General features: G+C 35.8%; 1 protein-coding gene across 2 annotated transcripts in view; it reads right to left on the bottom strand.

The window, feature by feature from the left end:
- Nucleotides 1-24,087, bottom strand: part of NEBL (nebulette) — a 264,364-nt gene that overhangs the window by 95,760 nt on the left and 144,517 nt on the right. The window lies entirely within an intron of this gene.

The raw sequence follows: 24,087 nt of genomic DNA, 5'->3' as shown, positions 1-24,087 counted from the left end.
ACATATGCATATTTACAAATATGCATGGTTATGTATTCACACACATACGTCTTTTCATTCACTGATAAAAACAGTCATGACTTGTAGACTCAAAACCAACCTTTCTCAGTATGAAGTCATTCATTCCAGATGCAATGAAACTGAAATATCCTTTTGCCAATGGATATAGTGTCACAGTGTTTGCTTCTGTAAAACAAGCAAGGATGTATTATAGGTCTAGTTGGATTACGCAGCATTTTAATATGATGTTTCTTTCCTAATTATAGAATGTGTATTTCTCATTTTATAGAGGTCATGATTTTGAACTTCATCTAGCAGAGTGATAGACCACTACTGAGATTTGCAATCAGGCAAAATCTCTAGAGTAACAGATTTTCATTTGGAGCCTGTACCTATATGGAAGATATAAGGAGCGCATACTCTCAGAAAGAACTCTTTAAGGAATATTAAGTACTTGTGCCCAAACAAAATGTCCCTAGAGCTTTTAAAAAAATATGCATTTCCTTTGAAAAAAGAAACATTTCAAGGAGGGAAAAACACAGCATTTGACTGAGTTAGAGAAAAGTCTGAAAATTGGAAGGAATTTTTCAGAAGAAAAGGCTTGAACAGCTTTCAGTCCATAATAATCAAGAGACACAATTCCTTATACATTCATAGCAGAGAAAATTTCAAGGTTTTTTTTATTCCACTGTTTCAAGTATAAGCTCCTAAAAATCCAGATTTGAACAGGCATTGCTGCTGTTCAGGTTGAAACCTAGTTTGCACAGGTGAGATTACCTATAATTTACATTAACTACTTTTGGAGCTTAGGATGTCTTACCCTTGTGGAAAAAATTTAGTCATTTAAGCTGGGTATTAATAATAAAAAGTCATTTCTGAATATTATGGTCATTTAAAATACATTCCTAATCAGCAGACTCATGTATGACTTGAAGGACCACATATCAAGGAAATGGCATCTACAGAGGTGCCGCACAGAAATGTAGCACCAAAGCTTTAGCGTTGGATTTTTGTGATAATACTGCGAATACTGTATTATTCCAGGGTGGTTAACTTCCCTTTCCTTCATACATTTAATAATTTTTTTTAAGTGAAGACATTGAAAAATATTTAAGAGAGCAGAAAAGAGTTATTAGTAGCTGCAAAATTTGCCAAATATGGGGAAATCTTTTGTTGATTTTTTGCACTGAAAATCAAATATGATCAAAATGATAGAGAAAACTGTTCAGGGTTTTTTTTTGTTGTTTATTTGGGGTTTTTTAAAGCTTTTCAACAAGCTTACATTACATTTGGTGGTATTTCAGTGGTTGGACATACCAATATTTACAGATTAATTGTGGTTTTCACATAAGGATTTCCTCATAATAAAAATCTAATTTTTCTTTAGCAAAATCTTTAATTGATTTGATAGAATTCTTTTTTTTCCTCTAACTTTGCATCTCCTAGGTTGCTCATAACTGAGCATTCAAATGTTCTATGTCCCATACGACCTTCATAATACCAGGATTGCAGGACAGCTGCCATAGTTCATGACATTAAAGAAAATTATAATACTAAGCTATAAAGCAATAAGGGAAAAATATCCCAATACCAACTAAACATACAAAATTCATTCAATACAGCAAGCTTCAGGTAACACATGCAGTAAGAAGAGACTGTAAGGTAGAGATATCCATCTCCCTTTTTTCCTTCCTCCACAAAACAGAGTACTCTTTGGTAACACTGCATGTGCAATAAAGCAACACCAAATCAGCTCTGACAAATAAACATATCCAGATATAACTAAGAAAATGATTTCTTATGAACAATTAAGAGTGGCACAGTTTGGAAGTGCATTATGGTTCCATTAGGATCCTGCAGGTCAAGAACAAGTTTTAATTACTTTCATAAGAGGCAACAAATAAACTAGGATCATGTGTGGCATAGTAGCTATTTGTGTGTGGTTACAGATATTCTGAAAGCTATTCTAAAAATATTAAATCTAATATGAACAAAGACCTAGTTAAATACTGACAGTATTTGAACATTAATTCATTCAAATTTTATAAGGAAGCTCTACAGAGCTCCAAATTTCCATGTCCAGTCACTCTGAACAGACTTTTATATATTAGCTGTATATTTCACTCAAATTTAGCTGCAAGAACTAGGCACTTTGTTAAAGAAGTTGCAACAAAATAAAAATAAATGTGTGTGATGTCTAGATTGTTCATAGAACCACAGTATTTGCAGTAAGCAACTTATACTTACACTCTCACATCTAACATACTGCATACTAACTTCGGACAAAGAAGAAAAGTCTTCCATAAGTAACCTACGTGGTTTATCCCAAGGAAGGAGACAGCTGAATCCCCAAACACTTACAGTCATCACGTGGTTGTGTCAACATCTTTTAACGCAGATTTTGTTAAAACTCATTATTTGAGTGTTTGGCCTAAATGCATATTTACTGAAGAGACTGAAAGGAAGGAAGCATAGGGAAAAAAAGGAGCTCTGCTCTCTATTAGCACCGGTTGGCACTATACGTGAACGATTCAGTCACTGTCGCATAGCTTTTCTGTTTTGATCAACACAGCTGCGTCCATACCTGGCCAACCCACCTGCCACCTTCTTGGTCCTTTATCAGACAGTCTCTTAAGAAATGCATTTAGGAGACGTGAGCCCAGAGAGTTAAAATGTCTTATCTCATTTTGGTCCTTGATACACTCAGCAATTTAGCAGTTAGTCCCTCTTCTGTCACTAAACAAACAATTCTGTGGACATGCCTGGCATAGTCCCCAAAGGACCTGTAAGACTTGTAGTATCTGCAAGTATCACTGGGCTAAAATAGCTTCTCTACCACTTCAGTGAACAGCAGTAACTGTGCTTGTCCTAGAAATGGCACCAGAAATGCCACAACCTCCTCAAACATATACAGCAGAGTTCTTCATGGGTTGCATGAACATAGGTTGCAAGTTAAGGACTTACATACTTCAGCTGGAAAAATTTGCACAGTATATAGTAAGAGGTGTAAGTTGTTAATACTGCAGTGCTTTCAATTCTGGACTGAAACTCCAGTAAGAACAGAAGCAGACAGTTTTAGTGCTTTAACTATTCTCCCTCCACTGAGTTCAAAATCAACCCACAGGCTTCTTTAAAAGCACACATTATTTTCTATTCTCACTGGTCAGATATTCACATCACTGAAATAAGCACAATTAATTCAACACAACACAGCCAGTGGTCTCTTTTCAAAAAACACATAAGGAATTAGTAAGCATTGAGATTCAATTACTTCTCATTTTGAGAAAGATCCATCTATCAGACTGGAAGTTACTAGCAGTGCTGCACAAGAAAGTTCATAGTCAGGCTATCAGCATCACAATCACAAACAGAAAGAAAGCGAGGGTTGCCAGACTGCCAATTTTAGCCTTCCCTGAACATGAAATACCAATTAACATTAACAAAAGAAATTCAAGAGATGTCTGTATTTATAGAAAAAGCTTAACCATGAGCTCGCATCTGTCAGATCACGAACAGAAAACAAAACACTTATCAGCAACACTTCAAAACCTGAAAATATTTTATACTTCTAAGCAAAGATTTTCAATCAATTAAAATTTTTTATGAATATTTTGGTAGATCAATGAGTTGCAACAGTATTTTTAAAGATGCATACAAATGAGACGTTAGAACACTAATGAGTGAATCCCAGAAAACCTAATGAATTTCCAATGCCTTACATACCATAAATACAGATGTGTTTTGACCAAATGAATGCTCACTGAGATGTCTAGCACAACTGGACTTGATGTTAGAGCATTTTAGATATTTGCATGGTACAGCTAGTTTCATATAGTGATATGTGATTTAATCTAGGTAACAGAAGCAGTGTAGCTATGTTAGCATGACACTGCCTGAGTTAATAAACTCTTTCCCACACAGCTAATTATCCTAAAATGTAAATCATGTTAACTAACTCAGAAGAACGGGGAGTACTTCTCATGGCACAAGATTGTGCCACGTAGATGTTACATTAGCTGCAGTCAGTAGCAATATATTGTAATAGGCCAGTATAAAACTATTCACAGAGTAAAGTATATTCTAAAAAAACTGTTTCATTTGCCTGACAATATTCATGAGCTCCTGCTACATTTGCACAACAGCTTTTAGTCCCCCAAAAATGTTGATGATATTTTCTAAATACATTATATAGGGCTAAATGATCAAGGGACTGGAGCATCTTTCATATGAGGAAAGGCCAAGAGAGCTGGGTTTGTTTAGCCTGGAGAAGAGAAGGCCGAAGGGGGAGATCTGATCAATGTGTATAACTATCTGAAGGGAGGGTGTCAAGAGGATGGGACCAGACTCCTTTCAGTGGTGCCCAGCAACAGGACAAGAGGCAACAGGCACAAACTGAAACACAGGAAGCTCCATCTGAGCACGAGGAAAAATTGCTTTACTGTGAGAGTGACAGAGCACTGCAACAGGTTGCCCAGAGAGGTTGTGGAGTCTCTGGAGATATTCAAAAGTCGTCTGGATATAATCCTCGGAAACGTGCTCTAGATGACCCTGCTTGAACAGGGATGTTGGACTAGACGATCTCCAGAGGTCTCTTCCAACCTCAACTCTTCCGTGATTCTGTGATATAGTCTCACTTATTTCTTTTAATTTTTCATTTTCTGAGAAATCAAATTCTCATCAATATAGGACATTTGATTCCCTCCTTCCTCTGCTGCTCCCAAGTTTAACCAGAAAATTGAAAAATCTGCTTCAGGCAGATTATAATGCTACTTGATCATGATCCTACAGCTGTATTCACAAATTCATTCATCAGAAGATCAGACTAGAATCACTCATATCTGGCTACATTGCAACTGTTTAATCCAATCTGTATAATGTAGCGATAGCATTTCCCTTTCTTGCCCAGTGTCATGAAACCCTTTTCATTTTAGTCAAGTGACCAAGTAGGTTTGGAAGTCCACCAGAGCTAACGGTTCTGAGGCACAGCAGGTCAGGCTTTCAGCACTCACAAGGTCTTAATAATGAATAGCCAAGCTAACTATTCCAACTACCCACACAACTGGAGCTCTCATGCCCATTGGTGGTGTTTGCGTTAACAGGTTTTAGACATCTACATGCTGGTAGTCACCTATGGCTGGTGGAGAGCAGCACATACCTCTACCTTGTGGCTCAATTTCATCCTCCTAAAGAAAGTCTGGCTTTAGCAGATCATTCCCAGTAAATGGAAGGCAACTCAACAGAAGATGGCTAAAAATCAAATTATCAGCTGACTGGATTACTCTGCGAAGTTTCCATAATAGCTAAATCCCATTCAGCAGAAGATGGACTGAACAGGGAATTTAAGACTGTTCTCTTAGGATTTCTTAAATGCGGAAAAGAGAACTTAGATAATATACCAAAGATTTTCACTGACAAGATCTTCACTATAGCCAACCCTAAATCCTATGGAAGAAAAGAAAACAGAACTGTATGATGAGAATTTTCAGATTTTACCTTGCTATAATTCACGGCTAAAACAATCAATGATTGTAAACAAAATGTATGAAGCCAGTAGTGACAAATAAGTTCTATTTTGTATCAGTAAATCCCCAAAAGCTAAAGATATTCCCTTTCTCCTTTCAGTGCTTACATATATATATTTCTAATATGTCAAATTACATTAAGCTGTGTATCAATATCAGCTTATATGCAGACATATAAGCTTGCTTGCTTTCTTGCACACATTTTCTTAGCCTTGTAGACTGGGCATGTATTCTTACCAGAAATTTTTCTTGGGGCATTTCTCAGGATTCAGCTGCCTGAACTGATAGAATCTAATGAAGTAGGAAGAGAAAATTAGACCTTCCTTATAAATTTCATTTCACTTTTAATGAACTCCACCAGCCTATAACCCTCAATTATTCACTTAACATCATCCATAAATGCTTTTTTTCTAGAAACTAAACCCACAATGGTCTATTGTATTTGTATTTAAGGGGACTTTTCTCTCTCTCTCTTTTTTTTTTTTTTTTTTTTTTTTTTTTTTTTGCACTTCTTGAGTTTCTAAAGACCTAACACTGTGCTTTTGGCAGACTCTCCCTGAAGGGAAGAATAGAGTAAATAACATACACCTTTTAAAAAAAACTTACTTTTACCATTCCAGAAGATTTCATGTTATTACAGTCCTCAAGTAAGTCGAATTTTATATCAAACCGCCATGGACAGCTAATGTTACACCAATAACTAAGCTCCTCATTTACAATTATTCAAAAATACAGCTTTTAAATTCCAGAATAGGCTTCAGAAAGTTCTCCAGAACAGGAAAGAAAAAACACAAACAGTAACAAAGGAAACTGTTTGTTTCCTTTCTGTGTTCTTCAGATCTGAAGAACAGGAGACACTTGTTCAATGGTGAAAAATTTTTTCAAATACCTTCATTTTTTGGATCAAGACAATTTCAAATCATAAACTAATTGATAGGAAAGATGTGTTTTCAAAAACTTTAGCCACAAAAAGTCAAAAATAAAACTGCAATTGTGTGAAACTAACAATGTCCTTTTTATCCGTAATAGTACTGATTGTTGAATAGTGGGAAAAAAACATTTACTTTTTTCCTATTTAGTGAATTGTGTCATCTGCAAAATTTAAACAACCAAACAGAAGTTGCACATACTCTATGTTCAGGAGTGTTTAAATCTGGATTGTCAAATTAGGCTTCCCTCTTAGCCTACAGTTTCATGAATGACAGATTAAGACAACCATGCATAACAACTGTACTATGAATTTAGCAGTGTATTTGAAGACAAAACAGTTAATATATGAAATGAACATTCAGAAAATATCCACAGTTTTCAAGAGATGGAATTAGAGTGTCTGACATATAGCTCATTCTTTCCAAAAAGCTTCTGTGTCACAGAATCACAGAATGGTTGAGGTTGGAAGAGACCTCTGGAGATCATCTATTCCAACCCCCCTGCTCAAGCAGGGTCACCTAGAGCACATTGCACAGGATCAAGTCCAGGCAGGTTTCAAACATCTCCAGGGATGGAGACTCCACAACCCTCCTGGGCATCCTGCTACAGTGCTCAGTAACTCCCAAAGGCTGGGACTGAGGGTGAAATCAAAATAATCTGCTTCAAAAACAGTATTTACCCTATTCAAGTCCTCATAACAGGCCTTGGAATTGGAAATAGATATGTAATAACCCTGTATTGAGAAGAACCTTATAACAAAGAACCTTGTTCTAGGACTCTCTGGACAGCCTAATCCTGTAATTGATTTTTAAGTTGAAATTCAGGAGAGCAACTTACAAGTTTGTAAGCAGTGATCTACGATATTGAAGAAAATACACCAAAAATATAACAGTTGGTAATAATAAGGTAGTAGAATGTTAGATCCTTACACACACTCTGCTTAGCAAGGATATACATAAGTTTCCATGACAACAGAGACAAGATGATAAAAACACCTTTTTCCATCATCCACTGAAAATACATTTCTGCATATATCATTGATGAAGTGGCAAGCACCTAATTTAGAAATGCCACCATGTATTTAGTAACATTTGTATATTCAGAGAAGTGCACTGAGTAATTTTTAAGGTTTAATCAAATATCTGATGCAGATTGCAATGCTTCATGATCTGTCAATTCTTTGGCCTGTTAAATCAAGTTACATAAAACTTTAGCTTTTATTTCAGTCATTGTTCATAGTTCAGTTGCAAAATTTCAGCTTAAATTCTTTCTTTCCTTACAGAAGTCTTTTGCATATACAAAAAAGAAAAGTTGAACAAACATTACCCAAAGAAACAGTGCAGGTTGTAGCAAAATATCTATAAAATAAGCAACTTCTAAAATTGAATGCAAACCTGCTCAGTCCTGAAGAAGTGGTTTTATGTCAGAAAACTCCTGAGTTTTCCAACTTTTGCAATTTAGTTAATCCAGCACAATACATTACCTACCTTGTTAAACCTCATATCATTTATATTCAAAGAACATCACAATAGACTAGCACTACTACCATAAACACAGGAAACAAGGAGCACTAAAAACATTGAATTCTATCATGATTTACGGTGATTTTTAATGCTTTGTTTTTAAATTGGCTTCATTTTGCTCCATCAGTCATAAAAAATAATAAACTTTACATAAAGAAATTCTGCTTTATCAACTACATAACCTGTTTTCACACTACAACATCATCAAAATTACTTTTACTCTTTATTGTTTTCTTCAAAACTATAGTGGATATAAATCTGGCATTTCGTGCTTCAGCTGCTATACATGTTCCTAGGACCCATTTACCTTGTAAATAAGTAATTTCACTAGAATCATTGGAATTTAAACTTGCAATTAACTGCATATTTCTCAATTTATAAAGTAGTATCACCATATTACTTATTAAAATGTTGGTTTTCATATTATACTGTAGGAAAAAAATAGTTTCCTACAGATTCGTAATAAAAACTTAGCCCTACAATGCTTTTCACATAACAGTACATTTAAATTACCATACTGAATTATACCTGTTCAAGTCCAGGAATTAGCTAATGCTAATGAGGTGAAACAACTCAGCAAGTACCTTCAGAGAAGAGGAAGGTTAAAGAAATAACACAGCAAGTTATTTTCAATCACAACACTACAAATTTTCCAAAAATATTGCTTTGGGCTAGATCTCTTGTTGCTGTTGATGAATATTAAAGAACAGTAAGTGCTTGACACTTGCACAGCTTCTTGTGGATAAGATTTTAAAGAATTTTATAAATACATGGCTAGAGCATTTGATGGGGGACACAGTCATCGTGTGAGCTGTTCTAAGTGCTCTCTCTGTCCTCGGGCAACTGAGGACAAGAGTGGGCATAAGAAAGACGAGCCACGGGCTGGTCCGATTTAGCCCAGACGAAACACTCCCTCTAGATCGTGCTGCTGACTCGCAGCTATTTGACAAACTCAGTACGGCCAGAGGTTTGGGAGGTGCAGCGGACTTTGTTCTGAGAACAGGCTGGTTTGGGTCTCTTTTGAACATCTGAAACTTTCCAAAGAGAACACAGACCTCATCAAACAGCTACTCAGTCAGAATGCTCCTTGCTATGATCCTCCTATAATCCTGTTTTACAAGGTGGAGAACAAGGGGCCAAGAAGTAAAGCGGCATTGCCTTAGGAAGAAAGGAAGCCTGAGATGAATCTGGACTTCATGACTCTCAGCCATACAGTTCTAAAAATGATAGCACAGAGTTTCTCAGCAGTATTATTATCTTGCTCTTTTTCCAGTGATATCCCTGTCAAGTCATTTCCAGTATAAACTAATTCTTAAGTTCTAAAACTACACCCACAGCACTGAAGATGTTTTTCCTAGAACATTTTGTTATCTGTTAAACAACCCCTACGGTTAATATATCTTAAAAAAATGAGAGAGAAAAGGGCAGAGGGGACAGAACATGGAGCACGTTTTAATTCAGAACCTTATACTAAATTATATCTAAATAACTAGGGTAACATGCAGTATGGAGTAAAAATAATAGCGTAGGTATTTGTTATGCAAATTAATTTTAATGTCTGCTGGGTTAAGGATAGTAACTATTTGGCACAAAACAATGCAGATGACCTCTCTGAGACTTGGGTATACAGAGAGAGACAGACAGACAGAATGAGAGAGATTATACCATGTTCTTTCCTTGCTTTCTGAAGTTTAAATTAAAGCTATATTAGGATGATTTTATATTGTATAAAAAATATAGATGATATTAAAAAGTAAATACAAAGTCTAGGTGGATATAGTTCCATTTAAATTGCATTTTTTATTTTTTTTTTAAACATACACAAACCATCACCAGAGAATTAATTTATGTTAGGGCCTAAGGCCTAGCTTTGAAGAGCTTTTAGTCTTTTTATCTCTATGATGATCTCATGGGAAGCTTGAGCCTGCCTTTCAGCAAGAAAACCCTCCAAAGCCTGAGGCTGCCTCTAGAAGAGTGATATTTGCCTTCAGGTCTGTGGTAAATGTATTTTGGCAGCTTTATACTACAGCTAAAGATATTTCTCAATCTCAATATGCAATAATAATAATCTGTAATACAAAGCTGCAAATTCTGGAAGTGGGATATGCCTAGTCTTATATTCACATATGCTATTCTAGGGCTTCAGAAGTATCTCTCTACATTTCCTTTCCTATTAACTTTTTTAAACCAACTTTTCTCAAGATGAAGATGCAGCTATAATATGCTCTTCATTGAAATGCAAAGAATGTCAGACTTACCTTCTCCAAGCTTATGTTTAAATCCTAGAATATTAACACCCAGTACTAGACTAATGTTACCCACAGGGTTATTTTTTAAGATGTTAGAACCTTCTACAGCTAAAAATCAACTGAGGTACAAAAAAAAAAGAATATCAGAACAAAAGTCATGGTAATCTTACATTGGCCATAAGGTCAATAAGAAGCTTAAGCTTATTATTCCACCCTTGTTAAATGTATAAACAGCCTTTGGAGCAGGGTGCATAACCCCATCCCTACTCTGTGATAACCAAATCAGTCAGCTAGAGAGAGCTGCTCCCTCCTGAGATCCTTCTCTGGTCCTTAAATCTTCTCTTAATTTTTACCTCAGGGTACATCTTCAGCAAAATGCTGACAGGACCCCCCATCACAAACCTCAGGATTAGGCCATTACACTGGAAGATGTGACCTCAAACACATTTTGAGTTGGAAGCAAAATCTATCATGTTTTAGACTAATGCCATCACACCTGAACTAATGGGAAAATGGTCATAAGTCTTCCCCACCCTGAACACCCACCTGGTTTTGGACACCCACCTGTTTAAGACTCTCATGCTTCAGCTGCAGAGTGCTAGGCAGGCACCAAATACCTGAAGAGGTCAGATGGGGGATCTTGGTGGGATATTAGCATCGGGCAGACGAGGAAGATCTTGGAAAAAGAATGCTGAGCACCCAGACAACCTGGTAACAGATCTGCAGGCTCCTCCGCACCCTCCTCGCACACCTCCAAGGTTTGAAAACAGCATTCTGTGAAGTCTCACTTTAGGTATACAAATCTTTTGGGAAGCCACACTCCTCAACTTCTTAGTTTAAGAAAACATCAGACTATCAGACTGTAGCTTACCACATAACTGCAGAATCTTTTTAATCAAAAAAAAAATTTTTAGAACAATGGACCAGTGAAACAGCCCCAGTGGCTTTTCTGAGTACTATATAGATAACTTCATAACGACTTCGATGCATGCAGAGATTGCATCTATCAGACTAGCAGCATTTAAAGTAAAATTAAGGGACTAAAGTTTAAGTTAATGTGTAAGTTATGTGCTTACACACATTGCTAGTTAAAAGTTTTAAAAATAAAAGCCGCTAATTGACAAGTGAAAGATGTATATAGTTGTTAGTCACTTTCAAAACATAAAACCAAAAACAAAACAAATGACCCTACATGAAAGTGCTAACAAGCTTAAAATGGAGAATAAATAATTAGCATTTGGTCAAGACCAAATTGAGAGGAGTGAGGCTCCCCTGGAAGAAAAGTTTTATCTCTAAGGCTCAGCTTTTAAAAACCGCAGAAGTACTTCAAGGAAAGAACTCCTGAATCTTACAGAATTCTTAAAAATCCTTAAATACAAACATAAAGATAGACCTAACAGACAAAACATAAAAAAGAAAAGATATATCAAGTAAACTAAAGAAAATGAAAGTATTTTAAGTCTGCACTCAAGTTTAATTACCCTGAATGATATGTTCTCTATCTTATCTGGAGTCAAACAAAACATAAGATTTAATTTCATAAACTTCAGTTAGCTTTTTGCTTTGAAGGCGGCTTCCATCTGTATTTTAACTGAAAAATGTCATCTTTTTCCCAGCTATGACTTAAAAGATGTTCAGATACGACCTATGAAAGCAGATAAGTGAATTCTGTCCATATGCAAAAATTTAAATGAATATGCCATTTGTCCAATTTAATCAAAATCAGGTTTTGTTACATAAAATTCATTTTTTCTCTACTTCCTACTCAACTCTGTCAGTCTTTCCTGCTTTGCTTTAATTTGAAAAGTAAATAAATTGCGTTGTTATTCAGTTCCTTTGGTGTAAAACGACTTCCAGACAACATGAAAAAAAGATACAGACATTCCTCAAAGATTTTCTGTCCTCCCTACAGATCATAATTCATTCTGTTGGAAACTTGAAATAATGATGCACTTTAAACCACTACTGATCCCTTGTATTCTACCTAGAAAAAAGAAGCATTTTAAAAATAAATATGCTATTTATTCTAAAAAGAGCACCAACAATAGTTCCCCCCCCTTTATGTAGCCACATCTTTCTATCTGATAAGGACCAGAGAAAAGCAATCCCTAAAGGTCCAGTTCTGCCAAATTAGAATCATGTTTCAGACCTTAAATACATGAGTAATTCTATGCCATATGCAATTCTCATGTATGAAAATGGCAGAATCCTTAACTAGTTGAAAATATTATGGTTGTGAGAGTCACTTGCTGGTGCTCTGTGCCCACTACATAATCATTCCCAAAAAATGTAAGCACCTGCCCCATTCAAAGTAGATTTAAAGAAACTGCAGCCCAGCTGTTCCCTGGGTTTTACTATCTGTTTTTCAGTCAAAATCATGAATATTTAGTGGTACAATACAAAGACTTTTTTAATATGACAATTTAGCACAGATAAATTTGATAGATGCAGTTTAACGTTACCTAACCTCTTTTACAGAGTATCCTGAAGATTACAGCTTTCAATATTTCAGTACAAAATAATCTTCAATTTTATCTGTGAAAACTGATTCCAATAACTATCAGATTAAGTTCATGTGAACTTTGAGACAAATCACACTCAGATCATCATAACCTGAAAAACATAAGCCTTCAAAAATGCTGTTTAATAGGAATTAAACAGTATGGTTTAGGCTATTGCACTATGAATTGCTAAAAAGCAGTAAATGTGCTCATAGGTATGAAAAAAAGTCTATTCTTATATTTTCTATCCATGGGGAAAAAAAATAATTTAGATTTGACCATTTTGTTCTTCTATCAACCGCTACATACCGAAATATACATTATTTGTCTTGTCTCAAATCTACAGAGAAATAGACTAAAGTTTCTCAGGTCTTTGCTCTTTATGAAAAAGAATAAATAGGTTTTGAGTCAAATTATGTCAAATATTCTATCTGCCAATATTTAAGATTCATAAAACTAGATAGGTCAGAAAACTAATACAACGTGCAGAATCATCCTCTTCTGTGGCACTAGTTGAAGAACTAAAGAGTGTGTATCTCTTTATCAGGTATCTTGCTTTTAACTGGACAACTCCATGTTTTTCCACATGGTAGCTCAGTTTCCCATCACCTCATTCCAGGACACCTAGACGCCCTGGTCATTCATTTAATAAATCAAAAAATGCTTTGCCTTTTTAAAAACTAGGAAGTGCTTGTTCAAAGCATATCAGCATGAAGAATTTGTTCTGCATTTACGCTGGGCACTTCGGTGGGATGAGCGTTCAGAATGATGAATGGTGTTTGGATAAAGGGGAAAACAGAGTGAGAGTTGACATTAGTAAAGCTCTTCTTTTGTTCTAAGTGAATATTAATGGCTCCGGCTCAGTCTTTCATCAAAAATTCATTAAGAACACCATGCTATTGGAAAAAATCCTCCACTTGGAGAGACGCACTCGTGTCATTGCCGAAAAAGAAGCTGGCATCAGCTACAAAAATACACATTGTTAAAGTATATCTTTGTCTTAGGAATAACTCTTTCAAATGTAAGCTTAAAAAATATGTATTCCATGTCCCACCTTTATGTCTCAGCTTGTGATTTTGAAAATATCTTTCTGCACCTACAGCCCTTTTCTCAGGTATTGACAGGACGAGCCACCAACCTTCTAGCCCTTGGAAAAAAATACAGAGTACCATGACTGAGAACACGAATCATTGTGGCTGTAATCAAAATATTGGATAATTAAAAAAAAAAAAAAAAAAAAAAGCACAGCCACAGAAATCTAGAAAAGAAAATATTTCATAATGAGTGAGAGTCTAGAGCTCTGCCATATACTATTTTTATTTTTTTTGTTTTAATGAGTATACATATTCTTTTTTCTTTTACCTCCGCAAGTAACTTGCGATTTTTTTTAGACTATGCACAGTACCATAAGAAATTTAACTGAAATTTAATTTTCAATCATATTTTTATATGCTCTCCCATGGATTTGATTTAATTTCCAAATTAATCTGTAATTACATATTTTTCCTCTCAGGTGAAATGGTTAGTTAACTGTTATATTTACTTGAGGCAATGTCTTTTGTGTATACACATTAATTCCTTTCAATGTTCTACCCGCATTCACTTCTTATTTCTTCCAGATACAAAAACATTTTTGTGGGGTAGTGGCAAAAAGGATGTTTATTTTTCCTAGAGATAGCAGTGGCCACATGACTTCCTCCACAGCACTGTGGCTTCTCATATTTTTCTCCATTCACTCATAGTGCTTGGCTGCACAAAGTTACCACTATCATTTCAGGTTTACAGCAGACACAAATAGAAAGAAAAGCTTGCAGCACAGGGCATGCATTCTTCTGAAATCTGAAGCTGAATTTGTGAAAACATTACATTCTTTGATACTTTCAATAACACGTTGTTGCATTGGAGGTGTGTTTAAAAATGTATTTTACTGAAATCATACATGCAGAGATGATTTATTGAAGACTACTGCCAAATATCCAACTTTCCACAGAATGTAGTACTAAAGCAAATCAAAATGCCTGAGTGACCATTACACTCATTTGCCTCATCCTCCTTGTCCCACATCCAACCACTGGGTACCCTCAGCAAAGCTAAGTTCCTCCTGGCCATACTGAATGAACCTTGAGAATCACTGACCTCAGGTTTCCCTCTCTAAAATTCCTTTCGTCTGAACATAACTCGCAGGCTACATCATACTAGCCCATTCTCAGAAAATAATTCCACAACTCCAAACAGCAGCTCAGAGGTAATTTTGGTGAGATCACCTATACAGAAAACATATTACATAAACAATCATATTTTGAAAATCAGAGCAGATCTAACACATCCCATTGGCAATACCACAAGCGTGGTATTACACATGTACAATACCACCACTACCGCCCTCCCCACTGCCACAGGGCACAGATGCACAGTTTATATGACACGGAGCTGAGGAAGGCGAAGGGGAAGAAAGGTCAGCTCTCACAAAACTAACGAGAAGACAGCCGCAGTGAAAATTGAAGACTAGTTTTCCAAATTCCTCCTATGCTAACCTTTTGTCACCCCGCATTTCTCTCCCATTGCTGTCCTTCTTCCACAGATTTCAAATGTGTAAATCTCCTTACATCTGAGCTGCAGCATGCTCTGGAGGCATACTAGAGTTTGACAAATACAATCTCTAAAATTTCTTTGTGTACCAAATATACTCCAGTGCAAAGTTAGCCAGCGTAGTTTAATCCCCAAACTGTTTTCCGGGTGATGATCTTTTGCAGAATATTACTAGCAAGCAGATGCCAGGATGAAATAAGACAGTTATTCCTACAAAGCATATATGACCATGACCAGAGCAGACTATATTATGAAATACATACTATACAGAGCTCAGATGAGTTCATATTTTTCTTCCTCATAGAAGAGGATGTTTCAACATCTTGTATTGGTTTTCTGACCTACCTAGTTTTATGAATCTTAAATATTGATAGATAAAAGACAGAGGCAACACCATCAAGAAATATCTAAAGAAGCGAACAAAAAAGCAGATATGTTCAGTCTCAAGATATCAGTTTTACATTATCACTCCATCAATGAGAGCTCTAGTTCCTAAAATACTTCATACAGTTACAGAAAAACTTCACAAAAGCAACATAAAAAGAAAACATACTCCTGCATAAAATTTTCACATTACAAAGAATTTTAAAAGGTCTAGGTCAACATTTATATCAGTATATATGAAATGACACAAAAATCAGTAAAAACTAAGAAAGAACAGACTGCCAGGTGAGGAGTCACAGGGCCAAGAGCAGGAAGTTTATAACAGATAAGCCTGATGCATCAAGATGCATCAGGAGCTGGAATGAATTTCCTGTTTGATATTTTTAATAGAAGGTCAGATTTGGATATATAATCATAGGGTGAAAAGACAAGTGTTTCACAAGGAGAACACAGCAGGCACAATGAGGTACAGCAGGTAGAATATTAGAAGCATTAAAATATACACAAAAATGTTGTTCTATGTAATTAAGGATTATATCATAATACATATGGAAAGAGTATTTACTGAGACTGCCAAGACAAACTGAAATTTATCATTTCCTAACCTTTGCGTGTTTGACGTTGCATGCACAGTAACTTCTCTTAGTCTCATGTGTGTAATTTTCCAATTTAGTTTCTTAAAAAAACTGAAAAAGCAGGACCCAGGGCAGCAGCATTTAAACTCATCACACAGACCTCTGCCAGCTGAGCTGACAAAGAACAAACTGCCATTCTCTGAAAAACCTACTTGTAGATGTTTGCTCAAATGGAATTGCCTCGGTTTCCATTCCCTCCATCCCCCCCAAACTTGATCCCTTGCACCTCCTGTCTCACCAGCTGGGCTTGCCCCAGTTCTCACTTTCCCCTGCTTTAACTCCTCACCCCAGCTCCAGGGTTGCCAGCTAAGGAGAACGCAAATGGATTAGGTTCATACAGCTGACATGGTAATTGCCTTCAGCTGTCAGGCACATCCTTCTCACAGGTCATCACTCCAACTTAAATTCATCACCATTTGTATCTCCTCATCTCTGCAGAAGCGTCTAATCAGCCTTTCCCTAACGGTCCTAGTGTAGTAAATACTCCAGAAAGGAGCACATCCCTATTAGTATTTCAGGTATTCCAGCATGGTCTAAAATGTTATGGTCCATCATTCAGCAGTAAATGCAGAGGCAATCAGGATCAGTTGTCAGATAGTAAATTCAAAGTATACTATTTTCCCAAAGCTAATTAGACAGAGATCAACAGAGAAAGACTAGTCTGTCAAATAAACCCCCTTCCTCTGCTGCCTCATTTCAATTTTTTTTGGCAAAAATAGCACATGCAGCAGAAATAACTGAAGTTATTCAAAGAAAAAAATGAAATAAAATTTTAAAATTTAAAATTATATGTATTTCCTTAGTCTTTGGAAGAGGGAAGAGAGGAAGAAACTGCCATGGAAGTTTTCACCTCCAGGTATCAAAGTTAGACAAAAGAAGACATTTAGAATAGAAAGCATTGGACAACCAATGTAATAGCCAACTGTGTAAGTCTGATAGTAAAACCCTGTAGCTCAGAGCTCATCTTTGAACAATCTGCTGAGTTGAAAATCTACTGTGCATGATGAAGCAACTCTATACAATGAAGGAAGGGAAATTTACAGCAACAGAAATAGAAAACTTTGCAAAACTGGAATGAATAAAATTATAAACTACTGATAACTTTTAACATGGAAATGGTACAGAGCCACACTAACCTTCATTGCTTTGGCTGCTCACCATTATTTCCAATAAAAAGAAAATCTTGGCAAGTGCTGTGACTTTCTTCAAGGTTTTTTAGTGAATTACATGAAATTTTAGAGAGTGTAAAATTAAATCCTGTAATCACTAGGTACATTAAAAAATAATAACAGAGACTGATGCTGTGACTTAGGGGAATTTGATTTATCAAGCTATATTCTTCAAGCATACCAAGAAGACAGAAAGTACTTTCTCCTGTTAACAACATGCCTGCTCTCAAATTAAATAAAGAAAATGAAGATTGTATTTCTGGTGACATTTAGTGCTTCTTGGGTACATACTATGAAAATACACAAATGCAGCATCACAACAGGAAGAGGAACAGGAACATTAATCTAATCCTAACCCAGTAGCTTTTCTTTTCCTCCAGCTATTTCTCCCTCCTTACTTTAGGTTGACTCTTTCATTAACTACTTCCCTTTTCTGTTACCAATCCACTTTTATGAAAAATTTCAAGCCTAAGAGCTATGGATCAAGCATGTCTCAAGGTCACTAGATCACCACAGTGCCTCTGGAGGTGATTAATTTTCCTACTCTGACCCCTCTCACCTCTCTTTATTATCTTTGTATTCTTAACTGATATCCTACTATCTGGCTGAATTGCAAGCTATGCTTTCACACTGTAGCATGGTATTTGCACAGTGGTCCTGATCTGCAATTAGGTCTCCACCATGTTTGGCCCTATATGAACATCTGCCAGAATTTCCTCCCCTGAACAGCTAATACTGTAAACACAAGCTGAGGCCACCCTTTACCAAATCCTGAACTCCAGCGCTGTTTATCTTCTGTACTTTGTAATTATATGGCACAGTCTGGGTTCTGTTAAGAATAAGCATGAAAGCATAATAATTTATTTGCATTTTAGTGGCATTCCTCATCTAGGATGCTAAGTCTTCTTAGATGCGAATGGCAGATGGATTTTTTTTCCTCATCTAGGAATAATGTAAGTGACCTGGCTGAAGTCACAGAAAAGCCCGTGGAGTACCAGCGAACATATCCAAGTCCTTGGACACAGGGCTGTGCTTCCTCTTTCCTAGTGTATTCTTTCTGACCAGCAGCACATGATGTTCAAAGTTTCTGCTAAATTCAAAATATCCTAGAGCAAGAAAACCAACTGTATGCCTTCTACTATCTAACAATTTTAATTTTTTATTTATTGTCCAATTTTGATTTGTATTTGAAGTAATTTCTCCCATTTATTTTCCTTTTACTTTTCGAAACAACTATAAAGTCTATGGAAAGAAAGAAAGAAAGAAGATAGAACACAATGTTTATCAGCTCTGTGCCTTCTCAGCGTTTTGCTGGTGTCCTTGAAACAGTAAGGCAGAAAGAAGATACTCTTAACTTACTAAAGTCAGAATAAATCTCATCACTCTCTGCTGACTACATGTCATTTTTTGAAAAATTTTTCAATACAAGCAGTGGTATACGAAACCAATTCCTCCTTTCATAATTCTCTGTAACACTATTTTTTTTTATGAACTATATATAAAAGCCTATCTCCTAGCTGAAACGGGGAAATGTCACACAAGTTAAATTCAAAATAAAGACCTGCAAGCCAGATCCCTGTGTGGCTCCTCAAAGTGCTACTCAGTTGCGGGAACTACCATGTCAGCATTTTTAGAACACCCAAGTAGGAGGTGCAGTTTTATTAATATTCCCCAGAACTGGTTACGCATAAGTAATATGTATTGTCCAAAAAGTCTTTTCCCTTGGTAATAGAAACTCTGTCAAATATTCTCCAACAAAAACACATTTTGACCATGTACAATATTCACTGCTGCACACTGATATTAGAACACTTTATTGATCACTGTAATTTCTTTAAGTTATTATGCACATTTACTTTCCCCTCCAGGCATCTCTCTAAGGGAAGAGAGCCTATTGGTAATGACAGTTTAATCTGTTCTGTAGAAATGCCAACTGATGCCAAAATGACACTGAATAAATGACCACAGATTGCCAAACTCAACTGAAAGGTCATTAAAAATCTCTAAAATACTTCAAAAGATGGGCACCATTTCATCTACAATTCAAAAGATTGGAAAAACATATCTAATACTAACACTGTTGAAAAGGCAAATATAAATTATACCTTCATTTATTTTCATGTTTATTTAAGGTGCATTTAAAGCAATTCAAAGTAATTGCTCTTCCTCCACTGTGCTGTTAAATAAAGAATTTCTGAAAACCTCTCCAAGAGCAATACAAGAAAAAAACTGCCTAAAACCTGGGGTCAGGTAACAAACGCAATAAACAAACATGAAGCATGAATTAATAAAACTAGAGAAATACTTACATGAAGGTTGTTTTATTGTTTTATAGAGTAAGCTTTGTTTCACACTATAAAATATTCTATTCAGCTATGTCAAAATCAAGAAAGGGTTTCAAAAATCATTACGAGTGAGTGGCAAATAAGACAAAACACAACACAGTCAGGCCGCATTTGTAAGGAAGACTGGGCAAAAAACTAATTCTAATTATCCCAAAATGAAGTACAAACCTGAGAAATCCAGAGTTAGTTAAGGTTTTTTTTGTAATTGTGTCTACAAATAAAAAGCCTTAATCTAATTTACATTTATTTTATTATTTAATAAATATTGGCTTCTATGTGACACAGGCTATATCACTGCTAGACAAAATACTAAGGCAAAGGAATTTAAATTCCTTCTGTCCATTTTGAGGTTTTTGCTTAGGGGAGAACAAGAGAACTTTACTTATTGTGGCATGGTCCTCATATTTTCCAACAATCTGGAAGTATTTCCATTCATTTTCCAGTAGTTCCTCTGCAAAAAAATATTTCATAAAGAGGAAAGTGAACTTATGGCTCTAATTCTGCTTCGAGTTCTGCATAACGATTTTTTTATCATCCCTAGGGATTGCCACCACTGTCAGTAGAACGTAGGGTAAGTATATACTCTTACATATATAGAGAAGTAGACAGACAGACAGATCGATTAACAGAGATCAAATTACCTTTAATTTCAGGGATTTCTCCTTAACCATGATCATATCCATAAGTATGCAGGAAGAGCATACTGCTCAAGCATTTTGAGAGTAATTTACAGAATGTTACTATTTTTACTTTATCCTTAGAAGGTGGCAAAATATGATTTTCTGATACAAAATATACAGAATATCTGGGTTTATACCTGCCAGATTTTTTAATATTGTCTTTATGGCTACAATCTTGCAATGAACTCCATGCAGGTGAAGATCTGGCTTCATGTAAAGCAATAAAGATTTGACAGTATAGGCAAAATAGTCTACCATATGAGCGTCCTCGTAAGAGCAGTGTTCAACACTTTAACCAAAATTACAAAAATCAGATGCAATAGCACATGATAAATGTAAATTACCTATGCAATTTGAAGGAAAAATATTGATGTCTATAATTTATTTTTATCAGAAATTGTCCCTGTAATTCTGAACAAATTGTTTCATGAATAGAAACAGAATCTAGTTTAAGCATCTCTAAAAATATAACTCATTTTCTACTTACTTAAACTATTAACAGATTATATATGATTCACTAAAAACATGACTTGCATGTTGCATCAGTTACAGGAAACAGTGATAGTGCCAACCAGCAGGAATATTTGAGGCATCCTCTGACTGAGCAGAAAACAAAAGCCTGATGCCCACTTCTAATTCCTGCTCACAAGGAACAAATAAAATTCCAGCCACCATCATGAAAAATATACTTTATTTTTACTTATCTATAAGAAATAATGCTTTATGTTATGGGTGAAATGCAATGGATGCCTCAGTGTTTGCCACATAGTCTATTAAAACACTGCCTTTATGTTTTCTATGGGAAAATTTATATCAGTATGAGCAATTAAATTGGTAACAGAGGGTCAACACAAGCAACTATTGTCACTGCAACAGTTTTAAGCACAGTGAGCAACTCAGTACACTCTTTCTTAGACCACTTCCTCTCCTTTCACAGGGAAGATTTTAATTGTACAAATTCAATACTTATACATCCATTTATTCTGAATACTAATCTTTTGAAAATCAGAGCTCATACTACAAAAAACGCATTTGATGAAAAGGTAATTTGCATGAAAATGCCAAAAGGCATATACAAAGTGACAATTCATATACCAAAACAAAATTATAAAGTCTGTACGAAATGAATTTCATCTATTATCTGCATAAAACCGTCCATTATAATGGGACAATTTTTCTCAGTGGTGAAACACACTGAAATTGCAGCATAACAACTTTCATTTAAGAAGCCTAATACAGTGCCTATATTATCTCGTATATCATGTTAGAATTCACCAATTTAACAATGAAATTCTTTGCATCTTTGTTCTTTACTATAACTGGCACATTAAAAACGTCCGAGCAGGAAAAATGTAAATAAAGTCTTTGGTATTTTCTTTTTTAATTTCAATCTTTACTCCTTAAAGACATGAAAAACATTCATCCTTTATTCTGCTGTCTTTTAACTCTCTTATTTTCACCATTCATGAAAAGGAAAAAAAAATGGGGGGTATTTTTCTACCCAAATTTTTCTACCTTCCTCTTATAACTGTGGTTTTAAAAAGTCAGTTAGAAAAAATGAAGGGTTTTCTGACAATAATATGAAAGAATCTTATACTAAATACAAGCTGAATAAAGGCATAAATTAAAAGATGTAACACAATGAAGTCAATATTTGAATACTCTTAACTTTATCAAAGGCTTCTTCTGTGACTTTGAGCAGTTAGTAAACATGTGTGTTTATATCTTTTTTTCTGAATATAATTGAGAATTGTTCTGAAAACATATTTACATCTTTAAAGCACTTAGACATCCTTAATGAAGTTGCTACAGGGGACAATTTTCTCCTAAGTGACCTGCCTCTACTCTTGCGTGTCTCAGACTCCACTGCCTGAAGAACTTCAGTCTAACACACCTGTACAGCTTTATATTCCCCGTAGCCATAAGGAGTGGTTTCACTGCTGTGTTTATCATTGCCACTACAAAGCAGTGGTTTGAAAGCCACGAAGCCCTTTGAAAAGGGGGCTGCAGAAAAGTCCAAAACCAAAAGTCTTCACTGCTAGTTTGGGGTGCTCTCAGTGCATATAGGGAGAACTCAGGTTTCATGCATGGGTCAGATTTTTGCCTACATGAATGAGAGAGGCAGGAGAAAGGCCACTCATTTCCAGTCACTACAAAACTCTCACGGATTCTTACATGGGACATACGTATAGATGGAGACAGTCCATATAAAGTAGGAAACACATTTTTCAAACAGCCTATGTACAGAACAATAAACTCATGAGATTTTACTAAATAATGTACTTTTTTCATTCAGAATTAAATCTAAACACAGTTATGCATCTTACCTTTGTCATAGCTTGAACCCAAATTCTCAAGACACTAAAATAATTTCTCACAACAGCAGAATAAAGGATGAGCAGTAAGGATGGAGGAGCATCAATGGCTGAAAACTGTTAATTATTAGTCTGAACTACTTAGTCCTTCCAGCTTCTTACAAAAAAGGACTGGACCATCTTCAGCCTTGACTTTGCCAAAACTTCTGCAATATGCACAGCCACTGTGCTAGCTTAAACTGAATTTAAAACTGATTTAATTAGATCAGCTAAAACTGTGGGGGAGGGTGCTTAAATAATTTTAAACAGTATGAAAACTAGTTTTGCTATCCACATCCATCAGCTTTTTAGCTCCTTATTAAAATATTAAAAACATTAGAGTGAAGTTTCACAACTCACTTAAACTGATTGAGAACTTCACTGTCACTTATAAAAGTAACTCTGTCCTCTCCTGTTCTTGGGCCATGCACTCCTTCCCCTTTTCTGCACTAGCCATAGCAGTTGGCAGACATACGGCTAGCCACGTCCAGTTTCCCACGAAAGTCACGAGTGCTGCTTCCAGTACAGATGGATGGGAACAAGCCTGGCACTGTCACAGGAGAGAGGGGGGCACCTCTTTCAACAGCAACATAATTTTAGATCAGCTCAAAATGACCGTAAAACCGCTGCCTAAAATGCATCCTTGTCAATCATCAGCCTTGTCCATACACAATGACCACCACGGATTAATAAGCGTTTCACTTCTACAGATTTTATTCTTTCCATCCCTACCTCCTGGCAAACCTTCCTGAAGCTACCTGATCCCTAATTTTTTGACCACTACTCCTGCCATGCATCCCTAAACCGTTTAAAAGGACGAGTTTTAGCTCAGAGAAATACAAGTATGACTGAAATTTAGGAGAGGGCCGGGGGGAAGGAACTTTTGACAATCTGCATGGTTAATTATCTTGTCTTGAAGACATATGTTTTCTTTCTGACGTAAATTTATCTTCCAGCCATTAGGATCTTGTTACTTTTTCATCCATATATTTTCTTCAATACAAAACCAATATCCTCTTTCTTCACAAGAACTTTCAAAACCATGAACTAGTTGTATTTTCAGCATTTTATTCAACAAATAAAAAGATCAAGTCTCTTAGAAATAAAAAATTTGCCTAAGATCAATCGTTTAGCATTTCCCCAAACTTTGCCTAGTTTGTTGGGAGTTTTTTAAGAGTAGACATCAGAACTGAAACTGCCGCTTCT

This window comes from Rhea pennata, chromosome 2 (assembly GCF_028389875.1).
Source record: "Rhea pennata isolate bPtePen1 chromosome 2, bPtePen1.pri, whole genome shotgun sequence".
Lineage (NCBI taxonomy): Eukaryota > Metazoa > Chordata > Aves > Rheiformes > Rheidae > Rhea > Rhea pennata.
Note: the sequence above shows the minus strand (reverse complement) of the source record. Positions and strands in the feature narration are given on the sequence as shown.